Below are 19,450 nucleotides of genomic sequence, written 5' to 3'. Positions count from 1 at the left end.
GGGAAAAAAAAAAGAGGCCATTTGTAAAGAAGAACTATTTGTATCGAATATCATGAGAAAATAAGTGCATCATGACAATTTTGTACATCTTCTATGATTTGATTGTCAGTAATGAAGCCCACAGGAGAGTGATAAATGTGCAGAGGAAAAGTATCTATTTCACTTATATGGCAAATTATGCAACTCAGGGCTTGATAGCACTTGGCAAAATACAAATGTGTTTGAATGGAATTCAAATTGTTGCTCTTTGCCTAAGACACAGGTAATATCACCAGGGGTCCTGTCTTTGGATTTTTATAAGAGGTAAGAGTTTAAGTAATAGGAGCAGTATTACAAAATTGCCTTTAAACACTGAAAACATTTTTACTTTGTTACAGGGTGTAATTTCTACTTTTTCCCTCTAATGGCTCATATACAGAAAATGATACACTAATGCAATTTTTCAAATTTAGTTACATTTTTTTGTGTTCTAAAATTATATGTTCTCGTCATTTGCCCTGTTTGTCAGTCTCCAGAATGCATTTATTTCCCCGTTCTTACAGTTCCATAATTTATCTTCTTGTCACAGAACTTTCATAAACTTTTTTTTTTAAGATACAAAATAGTTGCAATAAACTCTGACAAAAATGCTTCCAGTTCAACTTTTGAAATCTTTCAATTATGTTTTGAACGATTATCATACTTTGTAGTGTCGCAGTGCTGTGAAATCTCTGCGGAGTGACATCTTACCAGGTTAGGTGAAAAAATTACTTGAAAAGAGACGCACTTCAAACCATTTATGTTTTTTTTTTTTTTGCCTTTTCACTTTGGAACCTACGGATTCATATTCATGCCCATGCCATGCAGAGAAGGGAAGAAAGGAATCATGAAATGAGAATTGTATCCATGGTGGATGGAAACACTATTGAATCAAACTCCAATTATCTAGATGGGATGTGGGAGGGAAATTGTATGTTTGTAATCCTTTGAATACCAGAGGAAAATATAAATAGGAATCCATAATTAGAGGGTCTTATTAAAAACAAAACAAAACAAAGCAAAACAAAACAAAACATAGGAGTCTCAAACAGTTAGAAATGCTCAATATTAGATTTAGAGCCTTTGGCTACATCCTCTTTATCATGAGAAGATTTTCAGTGGACATCCACGTTAGCTAGCAGGCTGTGCCACGAGGTTTTCTGTGATGCAAAGGGGAGAAATGAAGCTTTAAGAAGCCCCAAGACCTGTGCCATTCCACGGAAATACAAAGTGAGCCCCGTATGCAATTTATCATTTTCTAGTGGCCATATTAAACAAGCAAAATTAATTTTAATAGTACATTTTATCTAACTCAATATATTTCAAATGTTGTCATTTTAACATAGAATTGAAATAAACATTATCGGCCAGGCGCGGTGGCTCACGACTGTAATCCCAGCACTTTGGGAGGCTGAGGCGGGTGGATCACGAGGTCAAGAGATCGAGACCATCCTGGTCAACATGGTGAAACCTCGTCTCTTCTAAAGATACAAAAAAATTAGCTGGGCATGGTGGCGCGTGCCTGTAATTCCAGCTACTTAGGAGGCTGAGGCAGGAGAATTGCCTGAACTCAGGAGGCGGAGGTTGCAGTGAGCCGAGATCATGCCATTGCACTCCAGCCTGGGTAACAAGAGCAAAACTCCGACTCAAAAAGAAAAAAAAAATATCAATGGGATCTTTCACATTCTTTTTTGCATATGACATCTTGATAGTCCATGTGTATTTCATACAGCTTATCTCCATCGGGATTAGTGACATTTCCAGCATTCAACAGTCATATGTGTTCATTGTTACCATGCTATGCAGTATAGCAGTGGACTCTCTCCCCTTCACTGCACTGAGGGTTCTGAGCTCCCACAGAACTTGACTTCTCTTGCCGTAGCACTTATCATCATGTCTTACAATGCCTCATTTAGTTGGATCTTATCCCTATTTGCTTAAGTTTGATGGCAACTGGCAACAGATCCAGTATACTCATTGATGTAGCATGAATATCTAGAACATAGCAGCTCTTATTGAATAAATAAGTGAATAATTAAATGAATGTATGCATTTTCTTCTGTGGAGAAATAGATCTTCTTGGCAAGGGGAGAATCTGCGCTGGAGACTCAACGAGTACCCCACTGACAGGGTTTGGATCTGTCACCCTAGCAAATCTCATGTCTAATTGTAAACCCCAGTGTTGGAGGTGGGGCCTGGTGGGAGGTGGTTGGATCATGGGGGTGAGTGTCTCATGAATCGTTTAGCACCATCCCCTTGGTGCTGTTCTAATGATAGTGAGCTCTTGTGACATTTGGTTGTTTTAAAAGTGCGCAGCACCTGCTCGCTCTCTCTCTCTCACTCCTACTTCAGCTATGGGATATGTGTTCTCCCCTTTCAACTTCTGCCATGATTGTGAGCTTCCTGAGCCAATGCCAAAATGCCAACATCATGCTTCCTGTACAGCCTGTGGAACCACAAGCCAATTAAACCTGTTTTCTTTATAAATCGCCCAGTCTCAGGTATTGCTTTATAGAAATGTAAGAATAGACTAGTACACCCCCAAGATGCCTTTCTGGTGTGGCCATTCTCTGGCTATTCTGAGTGGTGGCTGCTGGCTGCCTACAGCTTCCCCCTTCCAGAAAATTGTTCCCAGAGGCTGATAGCAGTCACCCACCTGGGAGGTTAAGAAACCTGTCTGACACCCATAACAGATGACTGGCTGACATTGGGATACACCAATCCAACCCCTTGCCTTGAATGAGGACAGCTCCACTGGAGTTTATTTTCCAGAGCCCTCTGCCTGTGCATCAGACCAAGGTCAGGTTTTCCCTGAGACCACACCCTCCCTCCACTCTTTCTCCTGCCCTGTCCTGCTTTCCTCACTGTCTCACATGCTTTTGTTTTGTTTTATTTTTTTCCTGAGATCTCTCCTTCTATAAATCACCACCACCCAAATCCCTGCCTCAGGCTCTGCTTCAGTGAACCTCACCTAAGACACTAGGATTTTCTTCTTCTTCTTTTTTTGGTCATATTTTAACTCTTCTTCCCATCCCACTCCCCTAAAATTAAAATCTATCTATTTCTTACAAAATTTCTCCTAAATCTTCCCTCATTAACCCTCAAAACTATCAATACACTGCTTCGTAAGAACCATTTACCCCTACAGCATAAGCTTGAAAAAGCATTTGGCTCCTCTATCTGGATATCTCTTTTAACCCATGAATGCACTGGTAAATTATCTAAGCATACGCATCAAACAGCAGTGATCAAGAGCAAATTCCATCACTGTACAAATTCCACAATTCTCCTGAAAGATACGAAGGATGATAATTCTGCCACTTCTCCATGTGGCCCAACTGTAATGCAGCTGTGACAAGTCTTTATGAAAATACAGACTACTCATCCTTCACATCCAGCTGCCATTTCAGCCACTTAGTAATGGAGAGAGACAGGTGGATTGAGGGAAATCATGGAAAGACATTGGATTAAGCAGTGAGAAATATACTGAATCTGTCCACTGCTTGGCCAAAAGACAGGAAGAGAGAGAGCTACTCAGAACCCAACTGGTGCTTTGAATGCACTTGCTTTTGCCATGATCATGGCTTTAGAATGTGGTGTATCAGTTTATACTCCCAAATAACTGATTGATGCCATTAACAAGCCTTGGGACTTCTGAACTTGAAGGTGTTTCTTCTCGGAACACTCTTGATCTAAATATTTGCACAGCTGGCTCCCACTTTTCACTTGGTCCTCAGCTCAATCTAGAACTGTTTCCTTCTCCCAGTGTCATTCTTGAATGCATAACCATGTCTTACGTGCATGAGGCCACTTAGCACTGGCTGATTTTCTTACGTATGCAACCATTGTCTGTCCCCCTTCACTAGAGAGGAGGCTCCTGAAGGGCAGGTACTTTTGTCTCTCTTGTTCATTTCCAAGTTCTTAGTGCCTAGAACAGAGCCTAACACCTTGTGTGTGCTTTATACTTATGCATTAAGTGGATGAATGACTTAAGTTAGTTTAGCTAACTCCAAGTTGTTCTTGAGAAGGAAGATATGCCATATGTTATCTCTTGCAGACAGTGATGATATTGGCCAGAAACCTCTATATGGAGCTTACTAGGTGTTAAGAACTTCATACTTGTTCTTATTAAAATTCATATGTTGTAATTCTAACTCCCATTGGATGGTATTGGGAGGTAGGGCCTTTGGGAAGTACTTAGGTCATGAAGGTAGAACCCTCATGAGGGGACTTATGCCCTTATAAGAAGAGGCATGAGAGAACTTGCACTGAAGCATTCTCTCTCTCTCTCTCCCTCTCTCTCTCTCTCTCTCTCTCTCTCTCTATCTATCTGTCTCTTTTCCTTTTTCTCTACCCTATCCTCCATCCTGCTCTCACTCTCCCCCATGAGGAAATCAGGAGGAGGGCCCTCACTAGAACCCAACAATGCTGGCATGTTGATTTCAGACTTCCAGCCCCTGGAATATTTAAACTTGCTCAAATGTTTGTTGAGCAAGCCACTCGGTCTGTGGTTCTTGCTACAGTAGCCCAGACTGACTAAGGCACTAGCAAATACAAAGAGCTTTATCATCGACCTTCTCATTGGCAGTCTTAAAAATGCATTCAAAACAATATACTAAAAATGCAATCTAGGGCTCTGGCTCAGCGGGCTTGGATGTGGTGCTTGTAGCTCCCCAAGGCAGGGGTCTTATTGAAGACACTTTTGACATAAGTGTATGGTGGCAGGTGGAGGGGGATGAAGGGGGTTATGGCTATGTTCACGAGTGTTTGTGCATGGGTGTGCCTATATATTATCTTCAAAGGCACCATTTGGTAACAACAGCAGTATCTGTGCTTCATATTTATTAATTAATCCATGAATTCATTCATCCAACAAACATTTATTGACCACCTTCTCTTTGCCAGACATATGGACTTGCTTTTCCTATAATGGGGAATCTTATATTGATTCTTTGCTGGGCTCCTGCTAGGCTTTATTTATTTATTTATATTTTTAATTTTTTGTGACAGAGTCTCTCTCTGTCATCCAGGCTGGAGTGCAGTGGTGCAGTCTTGGCTCACTGCAACCTCCACCTCCAGGGTTCAAGCAATTTTTGTGCCTCAGCCTCCTGAGTAGTGTAGTTGGGACTACAGGGGTGAACCACCACATCTGGCTGATTTGTGTATATTTTTTGCACACCATGTTTCCCAGACTGGTCTTGAACTCCTGAGCTCAAGAGATCTGCCTACCTCAGCCTCTCAAAGTGCTGGGATTACAGGCAGGAGCCACCACGCCCAGCCCTGCTGGGCTTTAGAATAACAAAACCATATCTGCTAAACAAACAAACAACAACAATAAAAAAAATATGAAACAAATGGATGCTTCCTGGAAGGTCAGTAATTCACTCAGCAAACATTCATGGCATGATGCTCTGAACTAGAAATTGTGCCAGCCACAGAAATGATAACAGCAAGAAAACAAGCAAACAGCCATGGCTTCCCAAGCAGACAGAGTTCCCATTCTGGTGGGGCAGATTGGCTGCAGTCAAATAACCGCATGCAGAAAAGTAAAACTGCAGCTGTGGTAAGCACTACCGAGAAAAGTTAGTCAAGATGAGCATACTGGGAGGGGACTGGCCCATTTGGGGGGCCAGAGGAGGTTCCCTGAAGACATAGGGTCTCAATTATGAGAAGAAGACCACCAGAGATATCAGGAGGTAGGTAGTGTTCATGCCATGGAAAAGGGCTTGCAGGACCTCAGAGTTCTGCAACTGCAGGCGACACTATTCACACTGCATTTCTGTGATCAGTTTCCCCTAAAATTGTGCAAAATGGCTTGAGACCAGTTGGACAAGTGGCTTGTGTACCAGCAGTGGGGTGGAGGGCAGGAGCAGGAGGCTGGAGTGCTTAAGGAACTGAGAGATAATGAGGGAGGCTGTAACCAGGGGAGTGAGGAGGACACTGGAACACCCAGAGAGGCCGCCTGTGGAAAGACATCACATTCTTCTCTGAAAGAGATTTGCATTGCAAAAGGAACCACCAGGTAACTGAATAATGATTTGCCTATTAAATAAAGACAAAATAAGCCACACAGCCAAACACGAGGGCAGCTCCCCTCCCTCCTTAAATTGTGCATTTCTCTTTCATCATTTTGAAAAATGTATATTTAAAATAGTATTATATAATGTAATGCAATCAATTAATAGCAATAGATTATTGATGCATACAGAATCTCTAATTCTGATAAGAACCATCAAAGATTATCTTCATTTTGCAGATGAGAAAACTGAGGCTCAGAAAGATTGCAGAACTAACTGGTATTAAGGAAGAGAAGTAATGCAGCACAAGACTGATTTCACTACAACACCTGTCTCATGATAGGTTGGTTTCCTTGACTGTAACGACAGCAGCCCATTGGTTTCCCCATCGTTGGATGGAATCACTTATCCACACCAACATCCATCCATCCATCCATCCATCCATCCATCCATCCATCCACTCATTCCTTTGTTGTTCTTTCATTCAATATTAACTCATAAGTTCTCATTTTGATCCCCCAAATCCTGCTTATGTGCCTCCCCTTCTTCCAATTGGAGTTCCTCTCTCCACCACTAGCCTTTGCAACTGCTCACCTGCCTGGAATGTGCGTCTCTTCCTCTCACCTGACTCCTCCTCTCACCTCATTCTGCCCAAATATCACCTCCCTGATGACCTAATTGAAACACCTGTCCCCTCGCCACCTCTGCACCTCACTACCATTCTCAATTCTTTTGCCCTGTGTCACTTATTTATTTATTTTTGTCATGCCACCTGATTAGTCTGTTCTCATGCTGCTAATAAAGACATACCTGAGACTGGGTAATTTGTGAAGGAAAGAGGTTTAACAGACTCACAGTCATCCCACATGGCTGAAAAGGTCTTACATTCATGGTAGAAGGTAAAGGAGAAGCAAAGGTACATCTTACATGGCAGCAGGTAACAGAGTGTGTGCAGGGAAATTGCCCTTTTTAAATGTATCAGATCTCATGAGACTTATTCACTACCATGAGAATAGCAGGGGGAAAGATCTGCCCCCATGATTTAATTACCTCCCACTGAGTCCCTCCCACGACATGTGGGAATAATGGGAGCTACAATTCAAGATGAGATTTGGGTAGGGACACAGCCAAACTATATTGCCACCAAATAGTCTAAAATTAGATCACATATTTATGGCTTCCCTCTATTCTAGGAGGTAGCCTCAACAAGGACAAAACTTTGTACCCCCACATGCAGCACAGTGCCTGACGCAGTATAGGGCCTCCACGAGCATTTGTTGAATGAACAAATGAGGAAGCCTAACAAGGTAACGGGGGCCACCCAAATGCGTAAGACTTGGTCCCTGCAGGGACACTTCATCCATCTCAGTGGACACCAGCCACTGAGAATGAACACTCCCACATGCAAGGAAGAATATGTGAAACCAAATCCAGGATTTTTCCTGCCTCTAACGTCCATCCTCAGAATATCTGGGCACAAGTTTAAAACATCGGTAACTCTTATGTAGTACACACATGCATTGTTCCTGTTTCAGACTTTGCTGGAGGCAAATAAACACATACCCCAGGCATCAGATAATTTAAGCAGAAGGCCTAAATAATCACCCCTCTCTTTAACCACCTCCTCTCTGGAGAATTTCAGTGGAAATTAGGGTTGTGTGTAAACTCCAGAGACTGCCTCTGTCTGAGCACGAGCAGCCATTCGGGGAAGATCCAGGGCGGCAGAAAGAGGTCACAGTGCCGACACACCACCAAGTCTGCACCGAGAAGCCCATTTTGCACCCCAAATTTCTAACTCGCTGATAGAGGTGCCCAACACATGTAATTTAACCAGATTGCCCTGGAACAAGCTGTGGTAGCTACTATTTATGGAGTGCTTACTGTCTACGGAATAGTTTGCATTGATCATCTCGTTTCTTCTTTGTGACACATTGTGGGACTGGTACTAGATTATTTCTCCTTTATAGATGAGAGTCTGCAGTTTAGAGAGATTTTGTGATGTGTCCAAGGTTCAGCAGCTGTTAGGCTGAAGACCAGGTATAAACACAGTTCCAAAGCCCAACTTTTGAGCACTCATCCGAGACTGTCTCTTCTTCGGATGCTTTGTGCATACTGGTCCATAAAACACATATAAGTAAATTAGAATAATCAAAGATACAAATTTATAAGAGATCAGAAAAGTAAGAGTCTTGGGCAAAATGGAGCCAAGCAACCAGCATCCATTCCAGAAATGTGTATGGACTTTTTTTTTTCTAAGAGACAGGGTCTTGATCCATTACCTAGGCTGAAATGTGGTAGCATGATCATAGCTCACTGCAGCCTCGAACTCCTAGACTCAAGTGATTCTCCTGCCTAAACCCTCAGAGTGGCTGAGATTATAAGATATATGTCACTGTGCCCCCCTGACTGTATGGACTTTTTTTCTTTTTTTTGAGGTGGAATCTCACTCTGTCACTAGACTGGAGTGCAGTGGCATGATCTTGGCTCACTGCAGCCCTTGCCTCCCAGGTTCAAGCAATTCTTCTGTCTCCTGAGCAGCTGAGACTACAGATGGGTGCTGCCACACCTGGCTAAATTTTGTATTTTTAGTAGATACAGGGTTTCATTATGTTGGCCAGGATGGCCTTGATCTCCTGATCTTGTGATCCACCTGCCTCGGCCTCCAAAAGTGCTGGGATTACAGGTGTGAGCCACTGTACCCATCCTGCACCTTTTTTTGGGTACCATGCATTGAGAGGTGTCAAAGAGCCACTGCTGAGTAAAATCCAGATAATCCATACACTTCTGGATCCCTTTATGAAATTCAGACATGACTGGGGAAAGCACCCTTATGTAAAACACTAATACTTACTAATTTGTGGTAAGAGGAGAAGCCTAAGGTATTAAAAGCATATAGTAAAAGGGATTAACCTAGGCTTAAGGACTGCCAAATTTCGTTGTTCTTCAGACATACACTCAGAATCAATTCTAGGACACATTTTTCTGGGTATTAAGGCACATTCTGGGTACAGAATGTGTCCCCCTCTTAGATATTCTGAACCTCTCTTTAGAACTTCTAAACAGTTCTAGTTACTTCTATTATCTGAGAGCAGCAAATATATGCACAGCCCAGCCAGATACATGCCAGCACACAGCATCGGCAAGTGGCAATCAGGTAAATGTTAGATATATGAGTGCTTATAAATAAACATCCAATACACTAAACAGCAATAAACTACAATAAATAAGTGGGTTTAATATGGCTAGATACACAAAACTATTTCACGGAGATAAACAGCAATGGGCTAACAAATATCCAAGTATAGAGGGGAAAAAATAAACAAATTCTAAAAAGAAAGAGAAGAAAAAAAGAGAAAATTTCCCTCCAGGGATTGCTGAAAACGTCAACAGCATCATTCTGACTGCATTCTCAGTATATGTCAACTCTGCTAATCTGTTGTAAGCTATATTCTCTACAGACAGATATAACACCAGAGAGCACATTAAGACCACCTATTTCTATTTCCCTGACACCTGACTTCTCCTGCAGTGTGCCTCCATGGCAAAGAGGGAATCTGAGGGCTTATCAAATGTGCAATCTTCCTGCAAGCCGAGGCTGATATTCTCAGGGTTTGCATAACCTGGAACTTGCAAATGATGGGTCCTGCCAGTTTAACTGGTGCCTTCCACCCTTGCCCTGCCCTTTTCTCAGGCCCCAAACCAGGGGTTACAAAAAGTCCAATATCTTTGATAAAGACTATTAAAAAAAAAAGTAGGTTATTTTCAAGCTTGGTCATGTAATCTCAATAGATGCGATTTATGTTTCATCAAAAATGTATTTCCAGCCAGGTGTAGGGGCACATGCCTGTAATCCCAGCGCTTTGAGAGGCTGAGGTGGGCAGATGACTTGTGCTCAGGAGTTCCAGACCAGCCTGGGAAACATGATGAAACCCCATCTCTATAAAACGTACAAAAATTAGCCAGGTGTGGTGGTGCACAACTGTAGTCCCAGCTACTCAGGATTGCTTGAGCCCAGGAGGTCAAGGCTGCAGTGAGCCACGATCATGCTGTTGAACTCCAGCCTGGGCAACAGAGTGAGACTCTATCTCAAAAACAGATGAAAAAAAAATGAATTCTTATTAGGATCATCCCTAATGTGAATACGATTTTGAGAACAATTGGAATGAAGGCTAGAAAAAGTAGAAGACCAGAAGGGGCAGAAGAGAAATATGTCCTTGCAGTCAAAACTGAGGCATTAAAATGGACTTAATGGCAGTTCAGTTGCATAGGATTTCACTCTCGGAAGGGGTTCTGTGGTCGCCTTCTTGAAGAAATTCCTAATAATTGTGTCTGTGAATTTGTGTGTTTTGTTAACTGAAGTCCAGTGGGACATAAGGCATGAGTTGGGGCTTGGAGACAGGCTCCTACGTGGTTCTGCTCTCCCTACTCCCTAAGCAGGGCTCTCAGCTGGTCCCTCCTGCCCTCTAGTGACCTAGGCCCCACCTGGATTCCTCCCCTATCCCTGCCTTGCTCCTGTTGCCTCGCTTTGCCTGGGTGGCAACTGGGTCATGCAGGTGGGGGAAGGCCCATCTTCTGCCATGGTTCTCAGTTCTTGGTGAGGTCTGAGGATGGGTGTGGAGATGGTCAGGGTTAGACATATGCTCTGCAGTATCTCAGGATGGGACAAGGCGGTGGCAGCACCAAAACATGGTAGGTGGGGCCTCTTGCCCATCCTTGACCCAGGTGGTGGGATAACCCCCAGAGACTGGAAGCAGCAGAGCATGAGGGAAGAAAACATTGACTTTCCTGGCCCAGCCTGGGGCCTGTGTTTCCATTTTGCACCGGGCCCCTCTCATTGGCTTTGGATTAGAGAAACAACATGAAAATACATAGGGCTGTGAATTTCTTCCACTCCCCCTTACAATCAATCCTGGTGTAGTCACTGAGGCTTTGCACCAATGTTCCAGCTCTCTTCTCTGTGGATGTGTTAGAATTGCACTTTGATGTGCCCTCGAAATGACATGTGGCCACCCGACTTGCTTTTCCACTCTGGGAGGAGATTTAAGAGCTGATTCGTATCTCCTTTCTCTGTCATGGTAAGCACCATGTTTCAAAGGGCGGATGCTTTATCAGTCTGTGCCCGGAATGAGAATGACAGGGATCAGAGCCCCTTTCAGGAGTAAGAAATAAACTTTTGTTATTTTCTGCCATAAAGATTTGGAAGTTTCGTGTAGCAAAACCTAGTCTATACTGATGGATATAATGTTGGTGATGAATTGTTCTTCCTGGCACACTTTCTGGCAAATAATAGATGCTTAGTGTATATTCATTGACTGAATAAATAGTCTTCTCCTGGGCACGTCTGAGATCCTCATGTAGATACATTAAGCAGATATTCTTCCTTGCTCAGCTGACCCTCTTGGACAATATCCTTTTATATCAAACTATCATTTTGATTTTTGAACTTCTCTGATTGACCTTGCCCTTCTCTCTTGACGCTTTCTTTATCTCCTGCCTGGGCTCCTCATTTTTCTTCCTGTTACTGTGTTTTCCTTTTCATGGAGAACTTTTTGAAGACCACAGATAGATAGGTGACTTCTGAAACTGCAACTTAGATCTTCCCTTCTTTTCTCCATGTCATCTCTTACCTTCAACTGCACAGAACAGTTCTCTTTAGGTGTCTGCTGGCATCTGACTTAGTATGCCCAAAATGGGACTCAGCTGCATCTTCCAGAACCATCAACTGTTCCCCAAATCTCTGCCTTCATCTATATCTTGGTGGCACTGCCAGCCCACAAGCTCTTTCTGTAGCTTTATTTTAGGTTTTGCATCTGTTTTATATTATTTTATTTTAATGTTATCTGTCTCCCAACTTCTCTCTGCCATGCCTGTTAGATTCACTATGGTCTGAATTTCCACCCCTTACCGCCATATTTCCCTTACTCCTGATCTCATATCCCAACTGCTCCAACAGATGTTGGCCTGCCTTCCTTTCTGATCACATATCTTCTTAACATTTTTTATTATGTAACTAGAGTCTTCTTATAGAGTAGTGGTTCCCAACTAGCATGCCTCCAAGTAGTAACGCATAATATAATTTTTTTTGCCTTTTAGAATTCCAGATCTAAACCCTCTCTCAGGTGAGTGTTGCATTCTGAAGGTCATGCTAGAGGGATAGAGAATAAGGACTGCAGCAAGTAGGAGCAGTACGTGAGGGCCAGAGAAGTCTGGGATTTACTGGAATTATTATGTGGGAATTTGGCTGTGGGCATGGGGATCAGGGTGGGATGAGAAATAAAAATGTGGCTGTCTTTGTTTTGCAGAGCCATAACTTACCTAGGGCTAGCACAATAGGAATGACAATTTTGGCTGCCTGGAGGGGTGGGGCGATGAACAGAATTAAGTGAAGATGGTTGTAAGAACTTGGAAATGCCCTGATTAAGACTGCTCTACTCATAGCTCCAGCTGGCCATGATCACACAGAAACACAAGCCTGGCATGCTGAAATGCCCTGATTTTTCAAAAGAAGCCAGAAATAGGAATTGTTAGGTGAAGAAATGGAAATGTAGAAACTAATTTTTTTAAAAGTATTGTGAAGCTCCAACAGAACATTTCTGTGGACCAGGTCCTTCTTGGAGGTTGCTATTTTGAGATCTCTGAGTCTAAAGATGAGCTGAGCTGGGCTGAGAACCCAGGACAGAGTCCTAGGGAGCCATGACATTTACTGGGTTATTTGAGGAACAACAGAGCAAAAGCATCATCACAGAGGTCGGGAAGGAGCGCCATTCCAATTCTTGCAAAACAGGTCAGAAGAGATTACCTAGGACTACAAGCTTCTGTTTCTATCATAATCAGGAAAACAACAGCAACCACAACCACATCCACAAACAAAGGACAATTCTTTTAAAAGGGGAAATATCAATGAAACTCTATTGCAACACTGCAAATAAAAGAAAGGGAGAATTAAAATTCCATGCACACTACTGCAGTACTTTCAGGAGGGATGAGCTCAAAAGAGAAGTAAGGGATGGGCCATGCAACTACATCCTCAGGTCCATCTAGGGTTGGCCAAAGCAAATTGAAAGAGATGGGAGTGAGTGGGAGGGGAGAAGCTCCAGGGAGAAAATGAAAAGGGTTCTTCCAAAGAGGTTGGTAATGAAAGATAAGAGAGAGACACACTGAATTGAGACAGAAGCACAGCTCTAGAGACAGGCAGAGAGACCGACAGACAGATTGATGAGAGGTGATTCACACAGACACACCCTCCCATGAAATGATTACCTGACAGTAGATGAGCACTTCGTGTGGGCCAGTAATCTTCTGAGAGCTTTATCTCTAACTCATTTAATCCCTGCAAAACCTTATAAGGTAGATACTATATTTAAGCCCATTTTAAAATGAGAAAACTGAAGTATGGAAGTGCACTTATGTATTTTGATTATTTGTCTGTTTATTTGTTGAAAAGAGAGATTTGAGAATGTTTGTATGGACAGGGGAGAAGTTAAGAGATGAGAGGTTCGGAATTCAAGAGGTCCATTTGGAATACCTCCAGTTGAAAAGAGATAATGAAAAAATCCCAAGAAATGTCCTGAGTTCTTGGAGGGTGGAGTGGCAGAAGGGAGAGTTGTGTATTCTTCAGAAACTGCAGGGAAGGAACAAAAAGAAATTAATGGTATGAAATTGCTAGTGAACATTGAAGGAAGAGCCTCAGCAGCCTCTTTGTTTTTGTTTCTTAAATAAATCACATTGGATGTGGGGGCTCTGTTACTCTTGAGGATGTGATACAGATTCTTGGTTATGGGAAAACTCAAATTAATCATAAAACAGGTCTTGGATATTGAGGAGAGATTAATCATCTAGAAACAAACCAAGGATGGATTATTTCATCTCTTTGGGTTGGGCTCAAATATGCATCCCACCCTACTGGGATACTGGAGCCATATGGAACCCTTTTTGGTACACCGGGTAATGGAGACTTCCCAGAAGGGATGCTCTGAAGTCATAGTCTGCACTCTTGATATTCAGAAGGAATTCTCAGAACGTGTTGACTACCTCTGCTGCCCTTTGTTTTGAGGGCAACACACGCCCTCTTCCAGCTATAACTGTAAAAACCCAGTCCTCCTCCCCAGGGCGGCTTGTTTTTAAGAGCTGTGGAAATTGGAATAAGAATACAACCCTTTCATTTAAAAAAGAAAATGCCTCCATGTGCATAACTTACATTATCCAGAACATGACAGAAAGCACAGAGGAAAATATCTCTGTCTTACTCCCCTCATAAAAATGGCAGCATTTTCAAGCTCAGACTCTCTCTGGCTCTGTGTATGTGTAATGCCAAAGAGCCTTTCTACTTTTTGCTACTTTATTCTAAAGTGGTTCTCAACATGAGTGACAGTAAACATGAGTACTTGGGATACATTTAAAAATTCAGATTCTGAGGTCCCGTCACCAGAATTTCTAATTTGGTAAGTTTGGGCTAAAGCCTAGAAATCAACATTTTAATCAAGCTCCCCATAGGGAACATAGTTTATGTTTAGAAAAATTAAAACAAAACGAAAAACCAAAACATTGTTCCACAAGTTCTGACGAATAAGAAATCTTATCATGAATTGCTCTGGTAAGAGGCGCAGGCCCTGGCTTTAAGAGTTTGTAGGCCGGGCGCGGTGGCTCACGCCTGTAATCCCAGCACTTTGGGAGGCCGAGGCAGGCGGATCACAAAGTCAAGAGATCGAGACCATCCTGGCCAACACAGTGAAACCCCATCTCTACTAAAAATACAAAAAAATTAGCCGGGCATGGTGGCATGTGCCTGTGGTCCCAGCTACTCGGGAGGCTGAGGCAGAAGAATCGCTTGAACCCAGGAGGCGGGGGTTGCAGTGAGCCAAGATTGGGCCACTGCACTCCAGTTCTGGTGTCAGAGCAAGATCCTGTCTAAAAAAAAAAAAAAAAAATGAAATTAGAGTTTGCATCTATGGCCATATTACCCTGAACGCACCTGATCTTGTCTGATCTCAGAAGCTAAGCAGGGTTGGGCCAGGTTAGTACTTGGATGGGAGACCGCCGGGAAAACCAGGTGCTGTAGGCTTTGTAAAGAAAAAAAAAAAAAAAAAGAAATTAGAGTTTGCAAAAGTCATCTTTTTCTTAACTGAAGGACTTGGGGAGCCAGAAAGAAAGAGGGGTTTCTGAAAGAGACTCATTCCATTAAATCAGAAGACTTCAAATCAACAAATATTCCACGGGGCCCCCCACATTCTCCCTATTCTATTAGTGCCTCTGCACTTGGAACAGAGATGAAGATGCCTGTCCCACCTATGATCTGTTGGGAAGATACTTGCTATACCCACGAGTACGTGCACACGCGGGAATGAACTATCATTATGAAAACTGCTCTACACAGGTTTTTAGGCTGCTCATATTTCAGACCTCTGGCCCCTTATCCTAGGTGCTGTCACACAACATGTCCTGATTTTGGCTTGGAAAATGTAGGCAGTGAAAATATGCTACATGAAAACTGAGATGGGCTGGGTGTGGTGGCCCACGCCTGTAATCCCAGCACTTTCGGAGGCCGAGGAGGGCGGATCATGAGGTCAGGAGTTCCATCATCTTGGCTAACACGGTGAAACACTGTCTCTACTAAAAATACAAAATATTAGCGGCCATGGTGGCGCACACCTGTGGTTCAGCTACTCGGGAGGCTGAGGCAGGAGAATCTCTTGAACCCGGGAGGAGGAGATTGCAGTGAGCCAAGATTGCGCACTGCACTCCAGCCGGAGCGACGGAGCGAGACTCCGTCTGAAAAACAAAAAACAACAAACAACAACAACAAAAAACTATGATGGATGTTCAAACCATGCCTGCAAAGAAGGCTTCAGGCTAGTAAGTGCTAATTATGGCAAAAAGAGGCGGTGCTGCTTTTGTTATGTGACAGATGCTTTTCTCACAAATTCTCACACGAGCACTGTGAGGCCCTCAGAGTCTCCACTATGATACCTATTTTACAGATGAGAAAACTGAGGCATGCATTTTTAGTTTCTATTAAAAATACAAAAAATAGCTGGGCGTGGTGGCGCACACTGGTAGTCCTAGCTACTCAGGAGGCTGAGGCTGGAGAATGACTTGAACCTGGGAGGCATAGGTTGCAGTGAGCTGACATAGTGCCACTGCACTCCAGCCTGGTCCACAGAGAGACTCTGCGTCAAAAGAAAAAAAAAAAAGAGAGAAAAAAGTATGAGAAGGCCCTAGAGGAAATTATTTATGGTAAGTGACATAAGCCAGGCTCAGAAAGACAAATACAGTATGACCTCACTTATGTGTGGAATCTAAAAAAGTAAAAGCATGTAAAAAGGTGGTTATTGGAGGCTGGAGGATGGGAGGATCAGGGAGACCTAAGTCAATGGGTGCAAAATTACAGTTAGGTGAAATAAGCTGTGGTGTTCTATTGCACAGGAAGGTGATTATGGTTAATAATAATGTGTTTTATATTTCAGAATACCAAATAGAAGATTTGAAATGTTCTCCCCCCAAAACATGAAAGATTTGAGATGATGGATATGCTAAATATCCATTTGATAATTCCACAATGTATATATGTATCAAAGCATCACATTGTACTCCATAAATATGTACAATTATTATTTGCTAATTAAAAATAAAATAAGGCTGAGTGCAGTGGCTCATGCCTGTAACGCCAGCACTTTGGGATGCTGAGGTGGGCGGATTGTTTGAGTCCAAGATGGTTCAAAACCAGCCTGTGCAACATGGTAAAACCTCAGCTCTACAAAAAATACAAAAATTAGCTGGGCATGGTGGTGTGCGCCTGCAGTCCCAGCTACTCGGGGGCTGAGGTAGGAGGATCGTTTGATCCCAGGAGGTTGAGGCTGTAGTGAGGCGTGATTACACCACTGCCCTCCAGCCTGGGCTATCCTGTGAGTCCCTGTCTCAAAAAATAAATACATAAAAATAAAAAAAAAAAAGTAAAATCAACTTAAAGAAAACAAGAACACTGTGGGACCGGCATCAATGAATGATAAGCGAATGGTTAAAGGAAATGAGAGAAAGGCCTTTGGGTACTCAGAAAAGATTAAACTTTTCTGAAGGCGCCAAGTTATCTTTAAAGTCATCGTTGTCAACAGGGGGAGATTTTACCCCCCCGAGGGACAATCAGCAGTATCTGAAAGCAGTTTAGTTATCACTGCTAGTAAGGGGACTGCTACCAGTATCCACTGAGGAGAGGTGTAGGATGCTGCTAAACATTCTACAATCACAGGACAGCCCCTCTCAGAAGAATAATCTAGCTCCAAATGTCAGCAGTGCCAAGGTAAAGGAAGTAGAGAAACCTTGCTTTAAAGATTTTTGAGCAAGAAATAATAAAGTCAGGGGTAAACTGAAAAAGGCACTGCAAATTCCACGTGGCCACGAAATGAGCTCTGGGGCTGGCGTATCTTAACCCTGCAGACAGACTCTCAAGTTCCTTAGTTCTCAAGCATGACTTCCATAGTTAGCTCTCCGGGGACGGACTCTCCTTTGACTACTGCATCTTTAACCAAATGTGACTTTGTCCTATGGCATTAGGATATTATTATGCTGCTGGTACCAATAATTAACCTCTGTTTAATAGGAAGCCTTCTCTGGAGAAGAGCCTCAGCTTCTGTCTCCTGGAAGAAAACTCTATTGGGAACAGTGGGTATCATCTTCATCTTCTTCCCAAACATGCAGGGAAACACGAATAGGACGGGACAACTGTAATTGCTTTGATGCCTTGTATATTTATGTTTGAGACCTTCGTATGAACTGTTACTTTAAAAAAGAAGGACTGGTTCATCTTTAAAAGGGGGTGATTGATCACTGCCAGTCGGGCACTCCTTCATTCTTGGCTTCCCCTTACCCTTCGTAATAAGTTCCTCACGAACACTAGTTTGTTATTAAAGAATGGTATTCATCATAAGCCAAGCATAGAGGAGGCAGAATTTGATGGGCACAGTACCATATTCCCATCCACAGTGTCCTTTTTGTTCAGTGTGATCTGTTGCGTCATTAACATTTAAGGAAAAAACACACAAAGACTTTGGTAAATATTAATCAGAAATGCAGAGTCCCTTTCCCTACTCAATTACCCATTACTGTGCTCTCCAGGTGATAATGTCCTGCTAAACCTCCTATTTGCTTAAAATGCAAGTGAAAGTACTTTCTCTGGATTGCGCCTAGCGCTCTTAAGCAGCCTAAATGGCCTTTAACAGTGGGGAAACTTCCTTCCTCTCTTTCTCTACCCCTTCTTTATTTAGCATTCTGTCAGGTCTTCTGGCGTTTGTGGATGGGTCCAACCCTCCCACCTTCCCCCACCTTCCCAGGCTGCCTGCTTTCTTGATAGGTTATAACTTTTGCTGACATGTTCAGATGACTTGAGGCATGCCGAATTCACAGCACACTTGTCCAGTGGTCAACGTCCCCAACAGCCGGCGGATCGTGGCACCTCTGTAGAGCGCGATGTCTTTGAACTCAGAAGTCCATTTCTTCCCACTTCAAATCTCATCAGACTATGCAAATTGCCAGCAACCTTTCCACACCGGCTGAAGCGGGTCCAAGCCATGATCTCTCTTATTATCAGTGAAGTCATTAAAAGTCCATCAGATCAATTGGGCTCTGACATCACATTAAAAATGTTCTTGGGTGAAATCTATTTCTCCAGTACTATAACTGGTGTAAGTTCAAAGAGGCTCATAATGAAATCTTGTCCCCCCTGTGTCAGCTCCTCAAGTTAACAGTGAATATTAAAATTCAGGTGGCAAGAGGTGGATTCATCATGGAACATCAAAATCTGAACCTGAAACGCCATCATCCTGAGAGCCACTAGGTTCGTATAAACAGCAAATATGCACTGTGACTGAAATGGTGAGGGGAAAGCCACACTTCCTAGAGGTCAGGTCAGTCTACCTGTGGGCCCGAAATTATAGTGGCAGAATGAAGAAGTGAGATGATTTTTCTCTAAGTTGTTAAAAATGCTGGTTACCAAAGTTACTCTATACTTCCATCCCTGTTTCAAAACCAAGCTGAAGCACTCTCTCTGCTTTCCCTACAAATTAGACAAAATATTTTCCCCCATAATATTTCTTCTTGATTTTGGAATGACATTTTGTCTTTCCTAAATAAAAGCAATCAACGCACACAAATGTACTAGATACTTGGCATATTTTAATTTTGTGAAATTAAACTCTCCTTTAAACATACCATCAGAGATTATTTATCTAAAGAAACCCCTGGGGACTTTGCTGTCTGCTGAGCATTTGAGATATAAAGAGAAAAGTAGAACCGAAAGATACCCATTTTTACCTGGATACAGGAAAATGAAATCAACAAAAGATTATGTTTTTCAGTATACTTGGGAGATATAATTCTTGCATATTAGCTTTACGTTACTTCTTTCTACTCTTGAATATGAGAAA

At 42.6% G+C, this 19,450-nt stretch overlaps 1 protein-coding gene and 1 non-coding gene across 3 annotated transcripts in view; one reads left to right on the top strand and one right to left on the bottom strand.

Moving 5' to 3' along the window:
- TSHZ2 (teashirt zinc finger homeobox 2) overlaps positions 1–19,450 on the bottom strand; it is a 518,813-nt gene that overhangs the window by 368,590 nt on the left and 130,773 nt on the right. The window lies entirely within an intron of this gene.
- On the top strand, positions 14,979–15,096 carry LOC119466751. The gene has a single exon (XR_005195214.1). It is a non-coding gene; the product is annotated as a 5S ribosomal RNA (ribosomal RNA).

This window comes from Cebus imitator, unplaced genomic scaffold (assembly GCF_001604975.1).
Source record: "Cebus imitator isolate Cc_AM_T3 unplaced genomic scaffold, Cebus_imitator-1.0 Scaffold224, whole genome shotgun sequence".
Taxonomy (NCBI): domain Eukaryota; kingdom Metazoa; phylum Chordata; class Mammalia; order Primates; family Cebidae; genus Cebus; species Cebus imitator.
This window is presented reverse-complemented; position numbering and strand designations above follow the sequence as displayed.